General features: G+C 35.9%; 1 protein-coding gene across 3 annotated transcripts in view; it reads left to right on the top strand.

Annotated features, from left to right (window-relative positions):
• Positions 1–15,868, top strand: part of S1P (membrane-bound transcription factor site-1 protease) — a 680,544-nt gene that overhangs the window by 655,783 nt on the left and 8,893 nt on the right. The gene's annotated exons all lie outside the window — the stretch shown is intronic.

The following is a 15,868-nucleotide window of genomic DNA, read 5'->3' as shown; positions in this document are numbered from 1 at the left end:
AGCGTTGGTACTTGATCACTTAAATACAGCTTCTTCCAGCAACATTTCTTTTTGGCTTTTTTAATGTCTGTCTATTTGATACACCGCTTTTATCATTTCCCGCATCAAATTTTAAAGCAAATGCCTTTATAGATTCTTTTTGTTTTTTAATATATGACACAGTCCATTGGCTAATACCAAATTCTTCAGCAATTTTTTTTTTCCAGGAATGCCATTTTTAAGTTGTTTTATCACTTTGAGCTTGTTAATGACAGTTAAAGTAACGTGTTTTCTTTTTATTCTACTTTTCAATTCTTTAGATCCCATAATTATAAAAAAAAAAAGGTTACCTTATGTACATATATACGTATAAAGAAGTACACAAATGAAGCGATATAAGCAATAACATCCATCCGACTTGGGTTAACAATGATACTGAATAACATGTAAGACAATGTAATGTATGTTCCGTCTATCCCTGCACAGTAAGAGTGACTTATCTGCCTTCCTAAATCCCATGTGTCTTTTAAGATACTTAACTGTGAACAGAATTTTTCATATTTCAATCTAGATTATCCGACATCCAGATTAACTGTAACCAGATTAGCGAGGATTTGCTTTACTTTGTTCCTCATTTGTGGCTTCTGTTTATGATACTAGAAAGAACTGATACTAGGTAAAATCAAGATCAAAGAGGTAAACATATATAAACATCAGAATTAAACCCAGATTTTTTTTTTTTTTTTTTTTATGTAAACCCCAAACACAAGAGGTATTGGAACCTGTAGTACTTAATACCGTGCTTGGGTTGGAGGTTGGGAAGATGAAAGAAGATATTTGTTGGAATTGGACTTGAACTTCTGTAGACTGTAATTTTCAGGAAATACGTACTTAGGAAGGTTGTTCCAGAAAACGGCAGTTGAATGAATAAACGAGGAAGATGAAAAGTTGGTTCTGTGAGTTTGAAGTTGGACAGTAAATGGACAGATGTTGGCTGGTGGCTGCACGTGACTGTTTTGAGTGCGAGAGTGGGAATTATAGAAGCCAATTCAGAAGAACAGTGCCCATGGAAATATCTGTAGAAGAGGCATGCAGCAGAAACAGTACTTCTATGAGACAGCGAGTGGAGAGACTCTGTTAGAGATGAATCATTAATTAACCTAACTGCTCTCTTCTGAATGGAATCAAGAAGCCTGAGAGAGGTTTTGAGGGCACCACCCCAGATGTGGGAACAATATTCCATGGTAGGGCTGATTTGCGATTTATACAGAGTGAGCAGCTGTTTGGAAAAAACGTAATGCTGAGAGTGAAAGAGAAAACCAAGTTTTTTAGATGCAGAGGAAGCAATATTTGTAATGAGCTTGTGCCAAGAGAGATTATAAGTTAGGGTAATCCCCAAAAGAGATATATCATTTTGCCTAGAAATCGGAGTGTCACCAAAGATAAGCATAGGAGCAGAAGAATCCTTTTTGCAAGATATAAGACATGACTGAGTTTTAGAAGGATTGAAATCAACTAAGTTGTCTTCGTCCCACTGGAGAATTACCTGAAGATCGGTATTTAAGGAATTGGTAGCAGATTTTCGAGAAGTTGAAGCTGATTGAACAGGGCAAGGTTTCTCAAAATGGAAAGTGGAATGCAATGTGCTGTCATCAGCAAAACTATGGATGGGATTTCCAGTCAATAGAAGAAGGTCATTAATATACAAGAGGAAAAGAGTGGGGGAAAGAACTGAACCTTGGGGGGACACTAGCATTAGTGGAGAAGTTAGAAGACAGAGAGCCATCACCCTCAGTGAGCGATCAGAGAGAAAACTGATAACCAATTACAAAAAACAGTTGGCAAACCATAAGATGGAAGTTTGTTTAGAAGACCTTTATGCCAAACACGATTGAAAGACTTTGAGATGTCAAGAGCAACTACTTGTGTTTCACCAAACCTTTCCATTGAATTAGTCCATAAATGGTAATGTAAGCCAGAATATCACCAGTGGATCGACACTGATGGAATCCATACTGGTGATCGTTGATCAGATGGAAAGTTTCTAGGTAGTTTAAGAGTTGGCGGTTAATTGATTTCTCCATTACTTTAGAAAGAGTAGAAGTAATTGCAATGGGACAATAATTGGATGGGAGGGATTTGTCACCCTTTTTAGGAACTGGCTGGATATGAGCAAATTTCCAAGAAGAAGGAAAAACACCCTTTGGAATAAGCAAGTGAAAAAAGGCGGCACAGGTTTTGAGGACAAGTGGAGAAATACCATCGGGATCTGGAGCTTTGTTAGCATCAAGATTCGTCAAAATCCTTCTGACATCCTTTTGACGGAAGACCACAGGAGGCATTGATTAGAGCATGTTGGGAATGGGAGGTGTTTTACCAAGATCATTAATACATGAGTTGGAAGAAAAATGGGATGCTAGCAGGTCAGCTTTATACTTGGCTGAAGTGACAACAGAACCATCTGGTTTGGACAGAAGTGGAAGCAGAGATGGGCAAAAGTTGCAGCCAATAGCTTTGGCAAGAGACCAGAATGCTCAGCTACCATTAGGGCAAGAAGCAGGTTTTCTACTCTTAGCTTGTTCAAACTGTAGTTTGGGCTGATTAATAACTGCTTTACAATTGTTGCGTGCTTTAGTGTAGGCAGAAAATGAAACTGGAGAAGTAGAAACAAGCCAATTACGGTATGCAACATTCTTCTCTTGAGCAGCCTTTGCACATTTATTGGAAAACCAAGGTTTAGATAAAGGATAAGATTTTAAAGTGCAATGTGGGATAAAGGATTCCATTCCTGCAAGAATAATTTCACTAACATGATCTGAGGAAACATTGACATCAGAAGTTTTGAAACAGTAATCCGACCAGGGAAAGGAAGAGAGATAGAGAGATTTTAAGCTAGAGAAGTTCGAAGAGAGGAGATTCCAAATTACCGAGTCTCTGACAGGGAAGATTGGAATGGACATATGCACAAGTACCACCTTTGAGGTGAAAGGCATCATACAGCAAATAATTTGAGCATCTTAGATGAGCAGTAGTAGTAGTGAGATTCTGTCAGAAGAAGTATATGGAGTTTGGCAGACTGCAAGTGGAAATGGACATCGTTGAGATTAGAATTGAGACCACATATTTGTGAAATGAATTAGGAAGCATTTGGGAGGTTTAGATCTCTTTGCAGATAAGCTTGCTCTATTAGTTTGACAATTCATGGTATATTCAATAGTAAGAAAAAGTGGGTGGAACATGCTGTATGAAGTAATGAAATTTTTGGATATGGCGTACACATGGTAAGAATATACCCAGATCCTTGACATAACGTGGTCTCGACAATGCCCCCCTCATACACACTACTTGGACTCCCTCCAGTCAGGCGCCTCCATAGCCAGGTGGGAAGGAGCAGTAGTGCGTAGCACACGCTTCTTGATTAGACCGGGGTTCGAGCCCCTCACCACCAAATACGGAGGATGCGGAAAGGTCAGGGAATGACCACCGCATATCCCGGAGCAATATGGCCTTAGTTGCTAATGCTCCTAAAAACCAAATAACAAACAAACAAACAAACCCTCCAGTCACTGTCTGGCAGAGTAGAGGTCTACCTGCAGCTTCATTCAGCACACCGAACTGAATATTCCGACTTCGCGCCAGTCTACACAGACGGTTCGAAGTCAGAATCATATGTGGGATCTGCTGCTGTCTTTACAGACAGCACTATATCGGAGCAGATTTCCTCTGATTGCAGCATATTTACTGCAGAGCTGCACGCAATTGAGTTAGCCTTGGATCAAATTAGTAAATGCCAATACCAACGGTTCATTTTATACTCCGACTCTCTTAGCATGTTACAGGCTTTAATATCTGTGAGGTATAATCCTCATCCAGTTCTGTCTAGTATTCAGCAGAAGATTCACGTTCTCCATGAACGCGAATATGACATCCGCTTCTGCTGGATTTCCAGCCACATTGGGATTAGGGGAAATGATTTGGCTGACGCCGCAGCCAAATCAGCAATTCCCAATAATAACCGCTGCCTGTTAGTCCCCTATACAGACTACAGGCAAATAGTACATCAAAAGGTTCATTCCCAATGGCAGGATTCGTGGAATAGACAGACTGGAAATAAATTATATCGTATAAAGCCTGTAATTGAACCGTGGCAGTCTATTCTGCGCAGGAATCGTAAGGAGGAAGTTGTTCTTGCCCAGACCCGCATAGGACACAGTCATTTAACTCATTCGTTTTTGCTGAGGGCTGATGACCCTCCTATGTGTGTGTCCTGTGGCACAGTTTTAACGATTAGACACCTTTTAATTGACTGTCCAGATTTTAGCAATATCCGTCTTACCGCTTTTAATCATCTGACTGAGCCGTATACACTCAGTCAGATTTTATCTGACAATGACAACGTGTCGGCTGTTTTTAGCTATTTTAAATTAATAAAGGTTTTTAATTGTATTTAATTTATGTTATTGTTACGTTTTTATTGATTTATTTTTTATATCTTTGTTATTATATATATGGACATGGTGGCCTTACTAATTAGGTCACCGAGAATTTAAAAAAAAAAAAAAAAAAATTTTTAAATATTACCTAGTCTTGACGCATCATAGCCGTAGTTGCTAATGCGCCAAAAAAAATCCAAACAAACAAACAAGCAGAGTAGAGGTATCAAGATTATACACTAACTGATTCGGAAGCCTCCTAGAGAGTTACCAATAGAGTTGGTCAGGTGTACTAACTAGTGGCCGGCCTGCGAAAACCGTTTTAGAACTGTACCTTCGAAATGTAAGGAATAATGGATCTCTCCATGATGTTCATCATAACCTCAAAAGTCATCAGTCGTACTGCATGATGGAAGAGATGGGGAAGGGTTGACCGGAACTTAGCTCTAGAGACTAAACATGGGTTCCACCACTTCAAGCCTCCAATAAGCAAAGTGGTGGTATTGCACCGGTTGATGAGAGTCATCTACCACCTAGTACTGCCTGGTAACATAGAGGGTCGGCATTCCTCCATGTGGTGTGGGCACCACACCTTGACCCCTGCTTACGTTGGTTCACACCTGGGTGATCACCCACCATGTACTTGTGCATGGAGGTTATACCCAGGATTACTAAAAGTCCCACCATCGTGAAGGTGCAAACAGAGGATTTGGCTGTCACAGACCGTCCGGACTTTGCCAAAATTGGGTTAACCTGACTCGAGTGTCACCTGAATATCAGTTCCATCAACCTTTTAGACTCCCAGGTAGCAAGTACAGCTTGTCTGGCATATCTGAGAGAATGTCTGTGACAACCTCAAGGACCAAGTTTTCATACTGTAGCACCTCCCTACAAATGCAGGTGAGAAAAACTGAAGTTCACCCATTGGCTCATGAATCAATACATGTTGTGATCAGAAAGTTTCCTAACTGAATGTAAAATGATACTATCATAGTACAAAATTCATCTGTTAGACAGTAGTAAAATAAAATCCTGCTATTCAAATATATGACATGTTAAAACTTCCTTTTGAGGATGAAACTATGACAAACTCAAATAACACAGGCCAACAAGGAAAAGGAGGAAAAAATTTTCCTTTTAGTGCAAAATTTGCAGTTTCTAAAGGAGATTGATCTGCTGATTCCAGAAAAAATGACAAATTATGTCTCGATCACATCTCCAGTGAAATTTTAGTAACTTAATGAATGACCATTATCACGCATATCCTAGCTTAAAAATGAGTCTCATTCATTTGAAAATATTTTAATCAAAATATAATGTACTACTTACATTCTATTTCCTTAGAAATGTTTGCCACTTAGAGAGTTTTTCTTATAGTCTGTTTTGTTTTCCCTCTTAAGAAACCAGCTTCGTATTGCTTTTCCATCATGGATATGTTGTGATGAAAGAGTTGCTCTTGCTCATTACTTACATCTCCTAAATATTGAGGGAAAATACTGACATGGAAATTAAGATTATGAATTTTCAAAGACATTCAGCAGCCCATATCTTTATTATATTGCAGTAAAGTTGACATCAGAGATTCATAATTATCTCCTTTCCTTCTTGCAAGAAGTCCATATATAACTGAGTTAAAAATTGCCAAGCTGCTAGTTCAACATATACAGCTTTGTTTCCATAACATTAATTTTTAGGATTGAAAATTCATGAAAATTCCTTCTTTCAGTTGTGCATCTATTAAATTGGAAAATTCATGAAAATTCCTTCTTTCAGTTGTGCATCTATTAAATTGGAAAATTCATGAAAATTCCTTCTTTCAGTTGTGCATTTATTAAATTGGAAAATGCTTCCATTAGGTATCAGAATCCACTTTCTTCTTTATCCAGAATATTCATAAAATTCTTCATTGATCCCAGATTTATATGTAAAGGTAGAAGAAGAACCTTTTTTGGTTCAACCAGTGAAACTTATTTTATATCACTTCTTCCTAGTAAAAATTTCTCTTTCTTTTTTCCACTGCCACTCAATATGTTTTTCTGTTGCACAGCTGTCCCACATTTTGTGAAACATCATGGCAGACATTATTATTATTACTAGCCATATAGTGCAAGGAAGCCTGAGGCTTATGCTGCACCAGCTAAAAGATTAATAAATATATGCCATTCATTATTTAATGCCCATTCATTCAGAAGACTACTAATATCTTTACAGAAATATGTAACATCTCCATAACAAAATCCGGTGTTTTCCGATTATTTGGGCCACCAGTTAATTAGGGCAGCCGTTTATTTGGGACAAATCTTAAAGAACAGAACCCAATTGAAAAAGTAGCCAGGGTTTACTTCACTTAATTGGACAACATGCTGTTTAATCAGGGCAGGAGACCCAAGCACTGGAGATTACCCTACGATTGTCTCTGACTGTACCTTGTGGTTCGGTCAGATTTCTGGAGGTCAAAACCATAAAGCAATTAGCAGTCACCTGTTTATTGGGCTTTTCTGTTAGTGAAATCTATCATAAATGGATAGTAAACTCGATTTTATTGAATTTGTGATAATACCAACAGCTGGAATTCTGTGGGTTATTATGGTGAAATATGTTTACACTTCCATGAAATCTTGAATCATATAAAAAAATTAATTTTCAGAATCTTCTCTCTTCATTCCTATTTTTAAAGCTTCGTAACTTGTTACTCCGTTCTCACTTGACTTATCGTGTTACTTGCAATTTGTGTGTGCTGTGTTCTTTATTATTGATTGCTTATCTTTTTACTGTTTTAAATTTTAACCCCCACCCACAAATGTCAGTGAACAGAAATGTCAGCTAGTTGTCAACTTACTACACATCGTGTAGTGAACAGTACTTTACTATGGTGAGTCCATTGTAACGTGATTTGATTGTACAGTGAACCAATTGTAGAGCGGGTGTTCCACTGTATTTTTAACTATTTACGTGAAACTTCACATAATTGGGGCAGCTGCTTAATCGGGCCAAAATGCACTAGTCCCAGTGTGTCCCAAATAACCGGAATTGACTGTATTTTGAAAACACTTTATAATAGTTTTCGATATACAGGTAACCCTCGTATAACACAGCAGTTAGGTTCCCATAAAATCTCATGAAGTGCAAAACCATGTTATATGGAATTAAGAACCAGTACAAAAAAGAAGGGTTGTGTTCCAAAAGCTAACAAAAATACACCATTTTTTTATAACTATCGGAAACATAATTTTTTATTAAAAATAATAATAACTGAACAAACATCTTGCAAACTGTGATACATATATGTGTCAGATAATGTATGTTCATTTAATTTTCTTCCTCTTCATTGCTGCTCAGTCAAGCAAGAATGTTTTCTCTGTTGCAGAGTATTTTCTTCTTCTGAACTTTCTTCTGCAGCATCTAGATTTCATGTATTTTCTGCTCTCTTTAAAAAATCAGTAATCTGGGTTTGTTTGCTCTTGCTTGATAGATCTTTGTAAATTTCACGGTATGGAACTAAGCATTTTTTCAAGCTACATTTTGAACTTTATGCTACTTTCAGTCGAAGGTTCTGCATTGAAAAGTAAGATTCTAATTGTCAGCTAAGTTTATGCCTTCCCGTATACTTTTTAGTGTAAAATTTAGAACTTCAGAATTTTCATCTGTGCTATCATCCCCTGAATTGATTTGGTTTACCTCCATTGCCATTTCCACCAAACCCACTTCACCAGCCTCTTTTTTACCAGTAATTCTTGAACATCTTTAGCAGTCATATCATCAAAACCTTCCCCTCCTACTGACTTAGCAAGTTCTACTATCACACCGATTCCATTTTCTGCCAGTTCAACAGTGTTTCCTAAATGAACTGACTCTAGCCATACATTTTTCCAGCACGCATTTAATGTTGACATTTTTACTTCTTTGAGCAGTAAAGCTATGATTCCGATACAGTCCACAATTGAAAAATGTTTCCATGCCTCTATCACTTCAATCACTCCAAGATTCGGAATCAGTGTTTTCCAAAATCCATTGTAATGATTTTCTGATGTAATGAGTTTTAAAGGTAGATATAATGGCTTGATCTAATGGCTAAATTGAAGTTGTATTTCTGGGCATCTCTGATATTTTTGTCAGAGATCTAGGACCATGTCTTTCTCCCCCCCCCCCTCTTCCCAAAAAATTTTGAATATGAACGTGATCCAAGAACAATCACAAACTGTGCTTTCAGAGTTCAGAATCACTAAACTTGTGTTTCAGTGCTTAGAAGGTGATGTGGAATAGCCACTAATTGTTTCAGAAGTTTTGATCACACTTCCTAACTGGAACCTTTTGTGAATAAATAAGGCCAAATGTTCTTGCAAATGAGAAATACTAAAAACAAAAAAAAAAAAAAAATCTTTTGCACATTATTTAAAATTGGTTAATGTTTTCTGAAAAAATGATCCCACAAATGAATATGATAGTCTCATTGCTCAGCAATGAGACTATCATATTCATTTGTGGGATCATTTTGAGACTTTGATAGAGACTTTTTTTCAAGAATTCGAATTTGTTATAGTGGATGATAATGTTGCCACTCTAGCATTTTCAACACCGGAAAAGCTGGAACCACCAAGCAAAATACGAGGCTTTATTTACAAGTAGCAAAAGTGAAGAAACTTGCATTTTCTTCTAAAAAAAGTGTCCAAATTACACTGATCATATTAGAGAATGTAGTGCTTGCAGTTACATTGATAATGAAACAATTGCTGCATGTGTGGAGTAAATTTTTTTATGCGATTTAAAAAAAACGAAAACGTATATAAATGTTTTGAAATATTAATGTGTGTTCTTATATTGACTTTATTACCTAATGCTAACTAAAATTATTGTCAAAAATCAAATCAAAATTTTTAAAACAATTCATAAAAAAAAAAATTTATGAATAAAACCCATTGTTACTTTTGATGCATATCTTCTTTGATGCAATATCCTCTGTGCTTATTTATGTATTACTTTACTTCATTTTATCAATTTATGGATTTGAATTTCCCAGAAATTCTTCATTTTCAGATGTTGTAAGCTCAAACTGAGGTCAACAGGTTTCCCTCCGACTTTCAAAGCTATTTTCATGCTGCTCTGCATTATAAACTCTGTTGTAAATTAGATGGAAACACAAATAAGAGATCGCAGCACATACTATAAAAATTTAAACATTTCATGTGTCAGTGAATGTGAAGTTTCAAGCAACCTTCAGAGATGATGAAAAACACAAATCTACGTACATACTGTTGAAAGGGTGTAAGAGTACACGTGACAAAATTGTACAAATGAAATCGGATTAAATTATTAAAGTTAATTGGTTACATGTTTCATTAATATTAATAATATGATCATTATGGCTATACTGTTTTTTGCGATACTAATTACATAATGTTATATTGTTTCTTTTTCTTGTGGTTTCTGTCATAAATAAGTCGTGAGAAAATCTAAAAAAATATGTCAGACAAGGCTAAGTTAAAACTAGATATGTATACCAATGTAAATGGTCGAGTTTTGATATTTCTAGTAGACAAGATTATTATGAATCTCATTATTAAAAAAAAAAAAAAAAAACTGAAAATTTAGGTATCTTGTATGTTAATCTTATTAACATACAAGATACTTCAATTTCAACAAAAAAAAAGTGTAATCAGTATCACCTTCAGCGAAGGTAAAGAAAGTCCGCACCAGAAGCATGTAAAAGTTTGATGAAATTTACCAGTAAAAGTACTTTGCCGTAGCGGCATTTGTATTGTTGCTCGCTTGGTAAACAGATGGTGGGTGTTACCGGTCAGGAGTAGCAATTGAATCCCATGGGAGATTGAAACCCTCTCGAAGTGGAGGGGGTAACCTGACCTTTTTTCTTTAGAATCACTGGTGGACTAGTGGATAAATTGTTTATTAAGAGAAAAAATATATATAATAAAAGGCAAAGAAAGCCCACACGAGAAGCACGCACCGCAATTTTCAAAAATGTTTACTGGTGAAACTATGTTACGAACATTTTTTACGACGCCAGAACTTCCAATATGACTCTGTTCGTGATTCAATTAGTGATTCTAAAGAAAAAAAAGTCAGGTTACCACCTCTCCACTTCGGGAGGGTTTCAAGCTCCTGTGGGATTCAACTTTTACTCCAGATCGATAACACCCACCGTCTGTTTACTGAGCGAGCAACAATACAAATGCCGTTTCGGCAAAGTGCTTTTACTGGTAAATTTCATCGAACTTTTGCTTGCTTCTCGTGCAGGCTTTCTTTACCTTAGCCTCACTTTCTTTTATTTATCCTTTTCTTTCAAGTATTTAAATTGGGAAAAGAACAAAAGAAATTTTAACATTTAAAGTAATTTTACATTAAATGTTAAAATACAATATAGTGTAATCTAATTCAGCATATGTACTAGAGCAGAGTTCCCAAACTGGGGTCCATAGGCCAGTTCCAGAGGGTCCGTGAAACTGGTCAAATTATTCGTTCTATGTATAGCAAATTGATAATAAATAAAGTTATATATTTATGTAAAAATAAGAATAAAATTGAGTTGTTTTAAACATAAAACTTTCAATTTTCTTTTCAGAAAACCCACTTTTCACACGCGCACACACACACACACACACACAGGGGTCTGCAGTTTTAAAATTTTTATTTTTTTTTATTTTTGAAGGGGTCTGTAGATCTCAGTAGTTTGGGAACCACTGTACTAGAGTATTAAATAAGAAAATTAAGATTATACAATTTGCATTGATTGTAGTAAGATTAGTTTGTAAATTACATATGTACAGTAATTACAATGCATGTATATACAGAGGTGAACAAAATAATGGAAACACTTGTGATAAGAGTGATTGTAATGTACACTAATATGGTGTTGGGCCACCCATTGCTTTTAAAACAGTATGTATTTTATGTGGAATAGAATTCAAATAACTGTCTTGAGAGAAATCTTGGACCATTTTTCATGGAGGACTGTTTCAAGCACCTTGAGTAATGAAGGTGGAGGAAATTTGCTTTCACTCTCCTCTCCAAATATGTCCACAGTAGCTCAATAACATTTAAGTCTGGTGATGGTACTGGCCATGTGAGATGCTTAGCCTTAGTTTCATGCTCTTCAAACCAAAAGTGGACACACATGTGTGTGTGTGTGTGTGTGTGTGTGTGTGTGTGTGTGTGTGTGTGTGTGTGTGTGTGTGTGTGTGTGTGTGTGTGTTGGAGCGTTATCATCTTGAAACATGGCATAGTTTGCGGAAAACAGTGTTTGAATCATGGGATGTAATTGTTTACAATAACAAGGTAATCAGTAGCAGTAATTCACTATTCAAAGTGATGATAGGACCCAAAGAATATTAAGATATTGCTTCTCAAACATTCTTGATCCTCCTTCATGTTTGATGGTTGGCACAAGACAGTCAGGATGATATGCTTCTTTTGGTATTTGCCAAACAAAAACTCTCCCTGATGTTGGAAAAAGTGTGAATGATGATTTGTCTGAAAATATGAGATGTTCCCAATCATCAGTTGTCTAGTTTTTGTACCCCTTACACCATTGCATCTTTTTTTTTTTTTTTTTTTTTAGCATTACCAACGAGTGGCTTGGCAATAGCAGCTCTTTCATAAACTTCACCTTTATGAAGTTTTACTAGAAACTGGACTGCTGAGACTCACATTAAGTTCTTCAGTTATTTTTGAGGCAGTAGTTTTATGTTTTTGGGCCACAATCGTTTTCACTGTCTGGTGGCATGGTCTCTTTCAATCAGCTTTGGTTTTCTGACACACCACAATTTGTTCTATTAGATTTTATTTTTCCATACTTTAATTGCAGCATGACCTTTGGTGAACAGACATTACTTTCAATATAGTAGTTGTAGAGGTGGGTAAAGTGCCTACCTGGCAGCCCAAAGGCCGCGGGTTCGATTCCCGCCTCGGGCTTGGATCAAAGTACTGCAAAAACCTTGGGAGGTGCATTATGGCCACAGAAGCCTATGTGCCAACAACTACCAAAAAAAAAAAAAAAGTTGTAGATACATTAAACAAATCTGCAGTTTTAGTCACCGATGCTCCCCCCACTAAATGTGCACCAACAATTTGATCTCTTTGGAATTTAGACAGGTTGGTCGTCGTTTTCTTTGTGTACTTTTTGATATCACTCTAAACATCAGCTTTTATTGCCTTGCCTTCACAGTACTACCTGCAAGAAACAAAAAAAAAATCCTGAATGTTCATTAATACTTCATACAGCCATTACAAAACCTACTATTTTCATTTTCATACTAGGTGTTTCCATTATATAGTAATATATATGTAGTAATTACTATACACGTATACATAGATATTAATATATGTATACAAAGATATCAAGGCCTAATGTAGACTATGAATTGGTTTCATACCTGAAAATAGTCTGTCAGAATGTGCTGTTTCAGTGACAATTAGGCTGCACTTAAAAAATGAAGTCCAAGTTCTAATCCTTGATGATCATCCTTTAATTCAACTGCTTGCTCAACCACAGTAGGTTTCTCTTCATCACTACAAATTTCAGGTTCCATTGCATTTGCAATGAGTTCCTCTTTATTTGTGCTTACCTGAAACACACACAGTATCTGTATCTGCTTCACCTTAGCCTTCAAAATACATTTTCTTCTCTAAGTTTAGGTGATGATACACCTTTTTTGAAAATTTTCTTTAAGAAGTATGCATAGCTTTATTCATTGCATCCTTCCGGGTGACAAATCCAGCATGTTTGAAGCAAGTGATGATCACTCTTTCTTCATTCTCATCCCATGCTGAAACACAAATACATTGACTGCAGCATGTTGATTTGTGTTTTGCCTTTTTGAGACACAGCACAATTTTGTTTAATAGCATCCTTCAGTAGTTTATCTTCAAAGCACTGAATTGCATCTTGATCAAGTGGCTAAAGAACTCATGTCGTGTTAGATGGCAGGTATTCAAAAGTGATTGTGCATAGGCAAACAATTGTATTGGCAAATAATTGGCCTATGAGAGGTGCAGTTATCCACAAACAGTAAAATTTTTCTATCCCCACTCATTTTGCAATCTAAGCCTCTGATCCATTCTTTGTAGCTTTTTGATGACATCCAAGATCCTTTTGGTTTGCTCATTATAGTTAGAAATTATTTCAAACATTTAAATCAGGTCTTCTGGACTTTCCTAATGATTAAGAGAGCGGACTTCTCTGTTCCAGATATGTGTGCCACTAGGAGAATAGTAATCTTCTTTTTTTTTTGTTTATTTTTAAGCCACAACCACAATGTTAAATGTAAGCATTTTTTTCCAATATCAACTTTAAAAAACAGAGAAAAGAAGGAAAAAAAAAAAAAAAAAAAGTCCAGCTTTGTCAGCATTGAAGGTATCTTCATATTTCAGCAAATGGTTTTTTAAATGATTCTCCTTCTACTCTTTCGAGAGAGAGAGAAAGAGAGAGAGAGAGAGAAGTAGAAAGGAATCACCAAAAAAGAAGAATGATGATATCCAGCTCAGGACACCTGGATGTGCCAAGCCCATACTCACCAGATGTGAGCCCCTGGTGGTTCTATGTAGATGTAATTTTTCAATTTCAAGTGAGAAATGCAATATAATCAGATTTTTAAAAACAAATAAGCACCAAGGACAGCATGCAGTACATAGAAAGAAATGCAAAAAATGTGACGATGTCATACATGCTGAATGTTTATTTTTCTTTTGCCATAGATCATAATCTTTCACTGAGTTTTGCTCAGAGCTGGATTAAGGGGTAAGTCAACACAGTACTGATTCAAGGCAATGAATTTTAGGGGGGCACGTGGAATTCAGAGCATCCCAAAAAAAAAAAAAAAGAAAGAAAAAAAAATACAAAGCAAATTTATTCTGCCACCAAATTGTTTGGCACAACAATTTGTACCAAATTGTTGGTACAAATTGTTCACAAGCAAAGCCCTCTAAGAGTTAAATTTGAATATGTTTCAAATTACCAGTGTTGAATTGAAGCTTTTTTGAAGAAAACTTAATCAAAACATTCCACGATGACAAAAGATGAATTGGCAACCTTATCGATTGAATGTGCAGCCACTAAAGATTTAAACCTTGATGAAATGATCTCCAAAGATTTGCATCTTTTAAAGCCTGAAAAGTTAATCCCTTGAAGCAGAAAATGTAATCAGCATGTAATAACTGATGCTGCTTGTTAAATTAATAAATTATAATTTGTATTTTAAGATTTTAATAAAATGAATTGAATAAAATAAACAATATATTATCCATAAATTTATATTTTATTTTTGAACTGAGAAACCTTTTTCAGCTTATATTAATGGGATTGAGGGCATGTCTTCTAAAACCCTTTGAGCCAGTTCTGGATGCACTAATCGCGCAGGGGTGTTTTTCAGAAACGTTTCCCAAAAACAAAATAGCAAAACTATGCCTGTTGTGGAAGAACAAAAACAATAGGCATCAATAGGAAAATTGCATGAATAGGGAAAGAAGAGATAGTGTGGTGTGATGACCTCTTAAACATGAACCATTTTCAATAGATATAGATGGCAGGAAGTGCCAGAATTGAAAAGTGATCTGACAGGGTACATTTGAACATGTGGGATTTCTTCAAAAACAGTCTGGCACTTAGTGTTGATAATGCACCTGTTATGGTAGACTTAAAAACTGGAATGGCAAGGCTATTAAAAGAGGAGATTGAGCTTGGTGGTAATAAGCTTTCCTTGTAATATTATTAATTTGTGTGATGAAAATGGAGCTGCATGCCTTCTGATGAAAGTGAATGAATATTTTGAATATTTAATGGACATTTCCTGCTAAAAGGAAAGATAGATTTAAATAATATTAACTGATGCATACCACTGAATAAAAAAAAGTGTGCACATGTTGGATGTACTTGTCTTTGGTTAAATGTGTAACTAGACTAGTAGAATAGTAACAACTTTTGACATCTATTGGAGAGGTTAGGAGTGGTGAGAAAAGTCGTGTGAGTGCTTCTTGGGATTACCAAATTGAAAAGTACAACAAGCAGTGACAAATAAGTGCCACTGACTTATATCCAGTTCATGATCCAGAAGTTTTGTAAGAAGGCAAATTAATGAACTCCCCAAGGAAAAATCTTCCGAGTAGTAGACTTCTGACTTAAATAAAATTTGCTTTTTTTTTTTTTTTTTTTATGTTATTCCACTGTTTGAAAATTCAAACATAGCTCTTCGCTTTGTTGTGTACTGAATATACATTACTCCTAGATATGTTGAAGAATGTTTTGTGAAAATTTGTTATACCAACAGTTTTAAATCTTACACTTCCATTTGGAAGTTGATTACCATAGCAGATTAAATGAAAAGAACTATTCTAACTTAGTCATAAGCATTTCTTCTGAAAGGTCATGGATAATCTAAAACAAGAGATTTTGTTAAGTGAGGAATGTGACTACATGGTACACAAGTTCCCATTGATAAATGATGTTC

Source organism: Mastigoproctus giganteus, chromosome 9 (assembly GCF_048544385.1).
Source record: "Mastigoproctus giganteus isolate SK-2022 chromosome 9, ASM4854438v1, whole genome shotgun sequence".
Taxonomy (NCBI): domain Eukaryota; kingdom Metazoa; phylum Arthropoda; class Arachnida; order Uropygi; family Thelyphonidae; genus Mastigoproctus; species Mastigoproctus giganteus.
Note: the sequence above shows the minus strand (reverse complement) of the source record. Positions and strands in the feature narration are given on the sequence as shown.